This window comes from Anticarsia gemmatalis, chromosome 9 (genome assembly GCF_050436995.1).
Source record: "Anticarsia gemmatalis isolate Benzon Research Colony breed Stoneville strain chromosome 9, ilAntGemm2 primary, whole genome shotgun sequence".
Taxonomy (NCBI): domain Eukaryota; kingdom Metazoa; phylum Arthropoda; class Insecta; order Lepidoptera; family Erebidae; genus Anticarsia; species Anticarsia gemmatalis.
The window spans coordinates 8,630,234-8,642,821 of NC_134753.1; the positions used below are offsets into that span (position 1 = coordinate 8,630,234).

The window sequence follows — 12,588 nt, forward strand, 5'->3', positions numbered from 1 at the left end:
TTAAATTCCAGGGGTTCGATTACGATCGGCAAAGTTATTTGTATATGATATACCGACGTATCTTCTTAGAAAAAACAATAATACATTTATCAATTGATTACTATATAATTGCGATAAACAGATAAACAGATAGTACACGTGTTAAATGTAGGTATTCTTTGTGATAAGATAACCTGATTTATTTGAATGACACTAGTTGTAATTAAAGGAAAATTTGTAATAATGTATCAGGTATAATAAATTTAACCCATTACTGTCCCACTGCTGGGCAAGGGTCTCCTCCCGTAATGAGGGAGGAGTTAGGCCTTGAGTCCACCACGCTGGCCATGTGCGGGTTGGGGACTTTGCATGCTCTAAATAAATGTATTAAACAAATTTTAGGCATGCAAGGTTTCACGATGTTTTCCTTCATCGTTGGACCATGTGATAATTATTTCTAATACACACATAACTTCGAAAAGTCATTGGTGTGTTGCCTCGGGTTCGAACCTGCGACCACTTGCGTGGAAGGTGTCAACTTATACCACTCGGCTATTACTGCTCTGCTATCAGGTATTATGTACATAAATAAACATATAGGATATACACTGATGTAATTGAATCTTACGATATTATATTTTGCCTTCATAATATGATATTATTGTCTACTTCCTCGTGATACGTTGTCACTCAGGCTTGTATAAACATATTCGGTTCGGTATTAATCGGTCAAGCCGGGCGGCAAAACCGAATTATGTGTAGATGATCCCAATCGGCACAAGCAGAAACAAGTGAGTCGAGTCGGTTTTGCTGTTCAGTAATTTTGCCGAATCAAACGTGCCGAAACTAATATGTGTGTAGAGTGTTCAGGTAAATATTTCCTTTTATTAGTATTCTAATTTGTCAATGTTCCCATAATCTCGTGATAATCTTCGAAAGCAAATATGTAAGAAATATTTTAATTGTTGATAGTACAGATTACGATCCTTGAATGATTAGACGAATTATTTGCAGGTCAATAACCAGATTTACTTATAAAACTTGGAGTGCACATGAAGCAATAAATATTGTCAAATGGTTTAATAAGATATAAAAAATATAGTAGACTTTAAAATATATTATTATGTTTAAATTACTCATGGAGCGGTCCACGTTATACAAGACGTTAAACGTTAGAATTCGGAATATAGGCCGGTATACACTCAATGGCGCCGGCTGGGCAGGATACTTGGTCGGATGTGGTTATAGCACATGGATTAGGTAACTGACAGAATCATGGGTTTATCAAAACGTAGCCTTTTACTATATTTTCCAAGCGTTACAGTATCGAGGATTGGACATTTAAACTGTACTGCTAAAACAGTTCCCACGGCGCACGAGATTTTGTCAATAGCGGTTGTCGGTAATCGATAGTAGTAGGAAATCGACCCCCTGGATAAAAGTGGCATAAAACAGTGATGACTGGCAAGAATGGCAGGTAAAGCAAGCGTAGAAAAATAAAATAATAAAATACAAAACATTAGGTCGGGGAAAAAGTCTTTTCGCGTTATAATATGTATGAACTTGTAATAAAACTCTTTGGCTTCAAGAATCACAAATGAGTACACGGTTCATTAGGTTTCCTTCAGTGAGCTCGTGAGGTACCCAAATATCGAGCTTTTTTGTGTAGAGACTAGTTATTACAAGTTCATACATACTATAATGCGAAAATACTTTTTCCCCGACCTAATATATATAAATAAAAGTGTTAAGTTTCGGTTCAGCTTGTGCTTGTCTATCCTATAATGTTATAACGCCTAGGTTATGTAAATATGTCTGTCAAATAATAGACTAACTGTGTCAAGTATTTATTCCTCGTGTGGTTAGCGGGTAACTTAGTTGTTCAAGACTAATTAGGCTTGACGAAGGATAGACACCTTTACATTAATTCAGTTTTGGTATCTATTGGGCTTAGATACATAGAAGATATCTTTGCAGACGTTAGCGACTATTATGTGAATACAAAATGTAAGAAGTGCCTTAGTAACAGTGAAAATAAGACTAGAATTGGAGGAGAAGAGCGTCATATATCTTGTAGGATTTGTTTATTTATTTAGGTCAACTGTTGACGTTTATGAGTCAAAGTTACAATTATTGAGTTTACCAATATTTTGGATACTTATATTTTTTGACAATTGATTATAGTTGTGTAGTACAAAAGAGCGATTTTAAAATTTGATTTTTATAACGTACTCTCAAGTGACAAGAGTTTGGAATTTTCAGCAAAAATAGTTCAACGCACGCTCGCTAGAGGCACTGATTAGATTTTCATACAAAATTTCTCATTAGCTAGACGGTTGTCAATAGTCGATAGTGGTAGAGAATCGCGCTACAGAATCGTGGCATTTTCGTTACTTGTTTTGTAGATTATGTTTCATTAGGTCATAACTTTGACGTAAGTTAAGTCAATAATTTGGCATTACATTATAAGAATGGACATCAAAAAACGGTAATTTGAATTCACAGAACCCTTAACATCCATTTTATTCTCCTAAGTACAATAACTCATCAACTTGGGGTACTTAAACCTCCGCAATGGGAGAAAAAGTTTGTTAAACTCCATAGACCTTTGCGACCGGCAAAAATATTGGTGTATGAATAAATCTGCATGATTTTTTTTTCTTATTTTGGTATTAACAAACTATAAACCTATTTTAGTTAAAAAGCTACTATAATATGTTTCTCTTCTTCATTTCGCTTAGGAGTGAAAGAAACAAAACTTTTTATAAGGCTTTCATAACTTTATATATTTTTATGAATAAGAGGGTTAATGTTGGAGTTAATATATCTAGAAGACAATGTCACATTATCACTAAAGAAAGGTTACGGTGTCTTGTTTCTTGTTGGCATCTCTATTACATTTTCAATTGAAACTCTTCGACAAAACGCAACCTATCGTTGTTACCAAACATCGGTAATTTAAACTACAAGTAAATTAACAACATCAATTTAAACACATGATACCTTCTAAACTCTTGTTCGATATTGTTGATAAGTTTATAACTGTTTAGATACGAGCCTGTTAATTCAGCGCCGGCAATACAATACACGTAGGTAAATATTGTAGATGCAATTTATGTATATAATGTGGTTCTATAAGTATTTAACTGAACTATATACATTCGCCTCTTTTAAATTTTACTATAACGTTACCAGTAGCATTCGTCATAGTTACTTTATCCACAGAGTAATATAGTTATTTTCATCCAACTTCATATTCTGTAAGAAGAATATCAGTAAATAAAGTCAGCATTCAGTAGCACATTAACAATTAAAAAGAACTTGTCCGTCCTTTAATAATGTATTGGTAAAGTTACAACGAGTACAACAAGTAAAGATGCTACAGTTGACAGTTATGCAAAAACGTAACATAATATTACCATTACTCATTAGTATATTACTTCAATATTTATTCTATAAACTTGTGTCTACTTGAAAGCATCATCAATCATTCTAAAGGCCGCACATATGTACAATATTAACGCTAAGAGTCTATTCAACACCTGTAAAGGTCACGGACGGTCTACCGACGACGAACATATTTTTTTATTTGCTTCAAACTACAAAGGAACGTTTAGCCCTTTACCATCCCACGGCTAGGCAAGCGTCTACTTTCAAAATGAGTTAACAACGCTGGCTAACTTCTGGTTGGAGATATTCAATTAAGACCCCAAAGAGCTCGGGATACGCAATAAAAATACGTATCTTATCCCCGGTTTCTGAGTAAATTTAGCGGTAGTTTATCTAAAAAAGCCTTTTTTTTGTGTGTGATGAGTTTAAACGCTATTGAAAAGATAAACTATCGTTAAATGTACTCAGAAACCGGGGATTAGTGGAGTTTGTTTTTGAACTTACGGTTCAAATAATTTGTAGCGTGCTTATAACTTTACAAAATAGGAAGTGTAACTTAGGTTATTGTAAAGATTTTTGCGTGGGAAATGAATTTTACACGACTTAGCTCTCACATATAAATACCACCTGTGTACGAAAGAAAAAATGTGCACCCTAAATTAACTTGAAGCCTTATATTCAGAAGCTGAAAGTCATTTCCCAGTAAAATTTAATATTAGAGAAGTAACCTGCGTTGGTGAAGGCTTTATTAAAATGGAAGTCCGCGGCGGACTTGCAAAGGGCAAGTAAATACCAACGTTTGTGGGTTCTGAATTAATTAATAGGTATGTTGTTTAAAAACACATACTTCGATGAATACTTGCTGTCATAACAAAGCAATGCTGTGATTGAAACGTTCCGGTGTTTCATGACAACAATACAAACTCAATAAATTGTTGAATTTCTCCCGTGTATTTTGTTAAAGAATATTTTTTTATGTAACAAAAATAGTTTCATTATAAAAGAAAATCTTATTACTAGGAATGCCAGCAAGTTAATTGACTTTGCTGTCTTAATTCTTTATTAAAATATAAATAGAAAACACAAAAATTTTAAACGACGATCCAAATACAACACGGCTAAAAAATAAAGACGTAGGTACCTACTTAACGTTTCTAATTTTCTAAAGCTAGACCGTTCTCGTTCTCAATTTTCGAACACGTTTCAGATAGTCTAAGATCGCGTGTCTCCATTATTGGTTTTCACTCGCAGTAGCACTAGTGGCACTGGCAATAATTTCAGCCTACTTTATGATATTTCGTTGAACGTCAAGGCTGAACGACGAGAGGTCAATGAGTACAATTGACTTCATTTGCTCACCACAGCTCGTATAAATAATATTGTTGATAGAACAACTACTTTGTATACGCACTTCTAGCAAGTTGAGTTATTAACAATGTAATATTGTAGTGACGAATATTCTACGTACGGTAGAGAATATGAAAAAAATATTGTGAAATACATCATTAAAATTACACAATACAACAGATTTACATGTAACAATTTTCAAACGAAGTAGGTATTTGTAGATGATTTTTTAGGATGTTATATCTTTCTTCATTTTAAATGTCAAGCTCATAATATACCCATTTTGAAAACGATTGAATAATTTGTAAAATTATCGATCGCATTGAAGTATTAATAGTATACTGATTGATATTGTTCTATACTTTGTGTCTAAAACAAAACTTATTTCAAAGCAGTTTCTCAGCCAAATTAATTTAGCGAATACCTATTTCGAACGAGTAATGTTGACAATATCCAAATTAATATACTTAGGCGTTGTTATGCGAAATATTCGACACCCAGAACCGCGACGGTGTAAACTTATTCGTGATTTATTTAGTTCCGATCCATTGTAAGTAATTAAAACTGAATGCGGCCTCGTCACGCCACACATTCACCCTCTGACAAGTGACGAAGCTAAACCAACTGTTCAGAATAAGTGTTATTTGTTTTCAACGTATCACGCACTTCAGTATTAATTCATAGGAAGGCGTGTCAAGAGACGGGTTTGTTTTAATCGGCCGTATTATCTACTTTGGTTAAGCTTGATGGACGGTTACGCGTTTAGATCATTACTTAAATATCCTTAAACTGTTTAAATGATTTTGAGACTTTTTAAAATGAATATGGGTACGCAGGCTACTGTAGCGCGATTCTCTATCTATATGGAATATCGACAACCGGCCAGTTATCGAGAAATTTTGTAAGAAAATCTGATCAGCGCCTCTTGTGGGCGGCGTTGGAACTAAATCTGCAGTACATTCTAAATGTCACGCTCTCAGTATTCTCGTGTCACAAAACGCCGTCACCGGTATATTCCCTTTGCGACGATGTATGTAGCGTGTGTTAGCTACTGGCGTCCACTGTCAAAAGCGAGTCCGTAATATAAAATGTATGAACTACAAGAAAAATTCCGTGTGGGCTTGTGGCGGGGGACCTAAAAAGTGAAAAAACTTTACGTCAATTGTCTATCATCAGTTGCTCTTCCGTTACCGAATGTTATTCTTTATCTGATAACATCGTTGCATCTTTTTCCCTTATCTTATCTGATTGGCCTAGAAGCATCATGATGACTCAATACTTAGGCATTATATTCTAGATCTAAGGACTTGTAAATTTCAAGTGTGTGGATAAGATTGAATGCAGTATCTTTATCAATCTTATGGCATGAGTTTCAATATTTAACTTATTTGTTATGTATTTTTATTGCCACATTATAGCATCTGACACAATGCTACATTACAATAAACGGTGATTTTCGCATTCACAATGTTATCAAACTTTTCAATTTATTTTATAATCATTCGATACTATTAAATGTTTCAAGATGTTGCATAAAACATAGCTTTTGATTTACTGGCCCATTGTATGGTTTTTTTCTCTACACATGGGAGATAAGATCATACTCCAATACAAGAAAGTTAATATGCATAGATTTATAATAAATGTCCGAATTGACATAAGGAAATATTGTCTTGGGATCCACCTAGAGAAATCAGAATAAAATTTTATATTCCGATATCAATTACTCTAGCCAAATCGAACCAAAGACACACGGTGCAGCAGTGATAACAAAAAATATGGCACCACATTAGAAAATGTGGTGCCATATTTATTTTAGTACTAGCTGACCCGCGCAACTTCGCTTGCGTCTCATAAGAGAGAATGGGTCATAATTTTCCCCGTTTTTGTAACATTTTTCACTGGTACTCTGTTCTTATTAGTAGTAGCGTGATGATATATAGCCTATAACCTTTCTCGATAAATGGACTATCTAACACTGAAAGAATTATTCAAATCAGACCAGTAGTTCCTGAGATTAGCGCGTTCAAACAAACAAACAAACAATCAAACAAACAAACTCTTGAGCTTTATAATATTAAGTATAGATAAATAACCAAGTATTCAAACCAAAATTCCTCTCTTATTTTGCACTAGCTACCTAAATCTACTAACGTGGGTTATTAAACTAAGTAATTGCGTTTGACATAACGGCTTACTGGTTAGCATATAGTTGGTAAACGCGTTAGTTCGTTGAGTAAGGCTAACAGTTTGTTATTAGTTATAAACTATTCAGTATTCTACCAAGGAACCTCGATATGTTCCACTTATTGGTTTGGCATGACACAAATTGGATACCAAATTTAGAATATTTTAGGCTAATAATTGCTATAAAATAGTTTTATAATAAAAGTGAATAAATAAGCAAAAGAAGTTTGTAGAAATATTATTCTAATATTATACCTACAATTTATACTATATTTATAAAGCTGAAGCTGAGTTTGTTTGTTTGTTTAAACGCGCTAATCTCAGGAACTACTGGTCCGATTTGAAAAATTATTTCAGTGTTAGATAGCTCATTTATCGAGGAAGACTATAGATATATATCATTACGCTACGACCAATAGAAGCAGAGTACTAGTAAAATTAAGACCAATTCTCTCTTATGTGACGCAAGCGAAGTTGCGCAGGTCAACTAGTATAAGTATAGATTTCTAATATATTATTATGGATTATTAATAATTCTGTATAATATAATGGTAAGAAGGCAATTAAAGACATTGCCTTGTGTAACGGTAAGTAAAGACACATAGTTCATATAAATATAATTAACATAAAAGTAACAAAATTACTGTTTAAAACACGTCGGTTTACGTAAAATTTAGTTCTGAATATCCACGAAAATGCAAGTGCAGCATTTTTCACACTGAAAGAGCGAGCTTAGTGTCAACTGACATCACTAACGAGTTTCGTATTTAATTATAAAAAAAAACTGTTGCTTTTCATGAAGACATTTCTGCATTTTAGTTTTAAGTATCAAGCTTGTGGTGAAGTTTACTAATGTCCGGTTTCTGAGTACATTTAGCGGTAGTTTATCTATTCAATAGCGTTTTATTGTCTGAGTTTCAACGCTATTGAATAGATAAATTACCGTTTAATGTACCTCAGCAATCGGGGCTAAGTACGATACGTTTAAAATAATCAATCCCACAAGTACCCGGAAAATTAAATTCTCCCGAAAATTCAAAGTTTATATATGAATATTTTCGAAATATTATAGTTACTAAACCAGTTTACACAACACTTTAATTCCTTTTGAATCACTCTACCTTTTAGTGGAAATTCCATGAAAACCTGTTTACGTATTTTGAAGTAAAAAGACACACAGACCCGGCAGGGGACTATTCTATAGTAAACATAGTGATATTTCTAATGCTGTGCTCTCATATAGAAATTCAGCCTCTTATTCATAAACGCACTATAAACCTATTTTAGTTAAAAAGCTACTACATGCTTTCTCTTTTTCATTTCGCTCAGGAGTGAAAGAAACAAAACACTTTATAAGCCTTTCATAACTTCATATATTTTTATGAATAAGAGGGTTAATATTTAAACTGGTACGTTTCTTTTTTGTGAAGTATTCGTAAATGAAATATTCACAAACAACATTAGTACTAGCACTCAACGACATAAACACTTGGAACATAGTACATATATTAGGTTAGTTCTGCATTACTAATGCGCCCTTCACTTTGATAGGTTCCTGAATGGTTCGGTACTTATATTCGCCCTTGGGTGATGTTTACAAAACTGTTTTGATGGAAAGTAACAACAATTTAAACATACTATACGTAGGGTATGAGGAATTGGTAATAAATCTATACTAATATTATAAAGCTGGAGAGTTTGTTCGGTTGTTTGAACGTGCTAATCTCAGGAACTACTGGCCAGATTTGAAAAAAATATTTAAATGTTAGATAGCCCATTTATCAAAGAAGGCTATAAGACTATATATCATCACGCTGCGACCAATAGGAACACAGTACCAGTAAAAAATGTTATGTGACGCAAGCGAAGTTGCGTGGGTCAGCTAGTATGTAATACAAGGATTGTGGACTGTAGACCATTTAGTGTCGAGTTTGAATCTCTGAAAAGGCAACATGATATTAGGATTTGAATTTTGAAATTTTGTTCGAATTTTCTATATAGTATCCCGAAGTTTAGCGAGGGCCCTGTATTTGGCAAAAACTTCGCTCGCTATTACACGCAACTAACATTGAAACCTTGCAAGAAGAGACGAGGCTGTACGGCCGCCTACATCTTCGAATATAACAGATGTTATGAAAAAAAATCTTTATCATTTCGATACAATAAAACTACAAAAGAAATATTGTTTCGCATTTCAATATTGCACGAGTTAAATCGTAATTCAGTGATGCGGAAGACCAAATACACAAATGCGCGTGGTCATGAATGCGAATATTTGTTACATTTAAATAAATGAATGTATTGTATTTTATGCGCTCAATAGGTCACTACTGAGAATGTGTATGTTTGTTTGTTAATTTTTCGGCGTTAATTTAAACGGCTGAACCCACAAAAGTCTACTGGGCGATTAATTATATCAGACTTAAGATGCCAAATTTATAAAAAAAGAATGAAGCCGCGATCACTATTATTATAGTCCAACAACATAGAAGAGAACATTGTATGCAAGGCTCGCGGTTGTTGAATATAAACGAGATTCAAAATTAATAGTTTCACTGATCTGTGAGGCGTATGTAACTGGCAGTGGTCTATTTGATACAGCTACGATATTTTAGAAAAATATAGAATTGTTATTTTAAAATCTAGATTAATAGTGCTTGCTAGAGCTCTACAAGGTACAACGTAATACGTTGTCGAGTGATAGCTAGCATAATAAAATTAAGTAATTTACCTATTTGCATTAAATATGAATTGTATTTATTTTGATGACTCCTATACCTACTTCATAGAAATGAGTCGTAGGTGTTCGCGGACAATAGCTAGGTTAAGGAAAATCATTATATTATGTGTATTTCACGTTGTTTGTAAGGAAGGACAAAGAGTGAGAAAAAAATACAGTAGGTACTATGCAATGCACGAGCTCTAAACATGATTTCGAAACAAAAAGGCACAATATGCGTCGAAAATATGTATAAACTTTCATAATAATCTATACTAACATTATAAAGCTCAAGAGTTTGTTTGTTTGTACGCGCTAATCTCACGAAGTACTGGTCCGATTTGAAAAAATATTTCATTGTTAGATATCCCATTTACCGAGGAAGGCTATATATTATCACGCTACGACCAATAGGAGCACAGTACCGGTAAAAAATGTAACAAAAACGGGGAAAATTTTAAACCCTTCTCTCTTATGTGACGAAAGCGAAGTTGCGCGAGTCATCTAGTTTTATAAATGAAATTGTGTGTGTATAATGTTCATGGTTAATTTACAATCACCGTTTATTGTTTCTTGATCATTTGACAAAATAAAACTTAAATTTCATTCAAAAAGAAGCGAATTAATACGAGAGTACAATAGAAAATGTAACAGCGTATACAATAATGACGTTGACTGTACACAAATGTACCCGAGGGCTTTCAGCGAAAACGTTACATACATTCTATTGTTGAATCTTCAAACCTTGCTTTAAAATAGACAACGATTGAATAATCTGTTTGTTAGAAAGTGTATTTTTATGGAGACACTATTGTTCTTTTCACAACATTTTCTACCAATTTCCTTTTTCTTTTACTCTTTTCCGTGACACGTGCCTTTTTTATTATTTCATTTTTATATCTCATTAATCACCCGTGTTATAAGTAAAATATTACCCCGTTGATTCTATTGAAATTTGGATGCCGTCGATTTCATTTTGTGTTCTCAGTTTTAAAGTGATAATGCATGAACATTGGACATTCATTTTGACGTGATTCCAAACTCTCTTTTTTAAAGATTGGTCCTCGTTAAAGATATTGTTACGTTCAAACATAACCTGTAACCCTATTTTCCCAAAAATCAGTTTGCTAACAACCAATTACTGTTGAACTTAGAAACTAAAACATGAAGCTACATGATATTTGACCTTTCAAGGAGTTAGACTTAAATTAACTTAGTACCTTTCTACGAGTATAGGATGTAGAAAATCAATTATTAAAGCTTATTAAGATATCCACTGGATGCCAAGGATCAAAGAAATTAGAGGCACGATATCCGAAATGGGATCTTAATTTAATATTCTAATTACCTAAATCAATGAATCAAGTAATTAACGTTCAGGAATTTCGGGAAGCACATTCTCATTAGAATTCACAGTTGCAGTTTCTGCGTAATACGAATTTCCATTTTAAGTGAAACCAATCCTTCGCATTAAATTTCGTAATCAAAGTTCCTGAAAATAATGAATGTAAAATCCTGTGTTCTGGCAACACTCTGTATATTAATTAATCTCTCAGACACTTTGTGTGCCCTTTCATTTAAACGTAACGTTCTGTTGCTAATTAATCACATAACATGAGCCTCTATATACAGAAAAGATTGGGACTTGGATTTTTTCTACTAGTGGCTGTAAGCTGGCTGAATGGACACCTCAATATTCAAACAAAAAAAAAATAAAAATCTTTCAAATTTACTCTTCTAGTTCTAGCAATTACGTGACCACGTCAAACGCCTTTGAGCTGATTGAACAACTTTCTACTCAAAGATACGAACACGAAAAAGAAGTAAATATTCAACCATTCTTTGCTATGAATGGGCTTTCAGCACATGCCAAAAATTCCCCAAAGAGTTCACTTTTCGAAGAAACCGCACGATTCTGTCACATTCCACTAATAACCCAAAATGTGTTGTCACCAGCAAAGTGTCGCTCCAGGCAAGCTTTCCTCTCAAAATTTCACGCAGCGAAAGACAACATGTGACAAAATTTCACACTTGATCTGCACATTCTTTACACAGCAACAGAAAAAGTATGAATTTTCCACTAACCAAGTACCTATAACACAATAAGTTTAGTCAGTCGGAATTAAGAGGATGGCCAAGTAGCCTATCCAATTACTTACTTAAACATAGATAATTATCTAGGTTTATTAGATTGACGCCGGTATAATTAGAGCTTGGTCTAATCTTGGCGATTTCATGTCAATGTGGTTCTTTGGGGACCTCGGAAATAGTTTGAAGGTTTGTGTGATCTTTTCAATGCTATCATAGGAAAATTGCTTAATGCGAATGCTCAACATAAGTTAACACTTAGCAGAGTCTAAGTGCACGCAAATGACAACATGCCGGCTCTATTTAAATGTGCCGTGACGCATACTCAACAAAGTTAGTGTGAAACTCGTCTCGCTACTTCGCGGAAAATGGGGTGGGAAAAACTTTATTCAAAATGAAGGTGAAATTCTAGTACAGTAAAAAGTGCTACTAAATAATATTCCTTTAGAGAATGTAAAAGAAAGCATGGTCGTATAATTAGCGAGTCGTTTTTCTATTTTCAGTACCTCCATTATGGACACTGCACTCCTTTGTACCTACTATTTTACATAATTTGAAAAGAGTTTCTCTTAAATAGATGTTTTCACAAAGAAGTAATAATAATAATTATGTAGTGTAGTTATTGACTAATTTTACTATCAGGTACCTACTTCTTGAAATATTTATTAAAATACTATCATAATGCTGTGACATTTCACTCGGGCGCTCGGGAGTTGAAGAAATATTGCCATCAGTTTCTTAGAAGGTAAAGAGAGTTCTCGAAATTCATTTTCTGACAGACAATAACGTCTCACAGATAGGCACGTGCCAATGCAATTGCTGTGTTTTAAGGCTGTAGATAGGTCACATAAATCGTTTAATAATAAACTATAAATATT

At 33.7% G+C, this 12,588-nt stretch overlaps 1 pseudogene; it reads right to left on the reverse strand.

Moving 5' to 3' along the window:
• The window catches only part of LOC142975340 (acyl-CoA Delta-9 desaturase-like), a 45,411-nt pseudogene that overhangs the window by 11,023 nt on the left and 21,800 nt on the right, over positions 1-12,588 (reverse strand).